Raw genomic sequence first — 612 nt, forward strand, 5'->3', positions numbered from 1 at the left:
GCTCTCCTCTCGAGTTCAAGATTTGGGACTTAGCGTTTTTTTCGCGATCCAGCCAAAAGACCAGATCGGGAAATAAACAATTAATATAACTGTACTAGTACATCCCTTCAACTGAAGCAAGTGCACCATACATGACCCGTACGCCAATCATCCATGCACATGACACGTCAACTAAGTCAACACATGATACAACTTGGACAACTGACGGGTAAGTAGGTCATCTCGTACACGACGACACATCGACCAAACCAGGTCAACACGTCACATGCACAAGACATCCTACTACCAAGGCCGGCCACCTCGACACACGACGTGTTAACCGAACATGGTCAACAACACCATCATGTGCAAGGCAACCGGCCCAAACGGATTAACTTATACAACTTGTAACGAGCAGGTGTGTAAGCTTACTGGTTTGGTCGGCACGTTTCTCACATCAAGACAATCAAGTCGAGAACGAGGCACGCCGACAAGCTCACTAGTGTTACGTGTTCCGCTCCATACCGTGTCAAGTCACTCGTCTGACACGGAAGTAGCCAGCTCTTGTCCACTAGTGTAAAGGAACGGTCTCCAGACCAAGTCAAGTCACTCGTCTGACAAGGAAAGAGCACG

The sequence above is a fragment of the Anopheles gambiae genome (assembly GCF_943734735.2).
Source record: "Anopheles gambiae chromosome X unlocalized genomic scaffold, idAnoGambNW_F1_1 X_unloc_38, whole genome shotgun sequence".
NCBI lineage: Eukaryota > Metazoa > Arthropoda > Insecta > Diptera > Culicidae > Anopheles > Anopheles gambiae.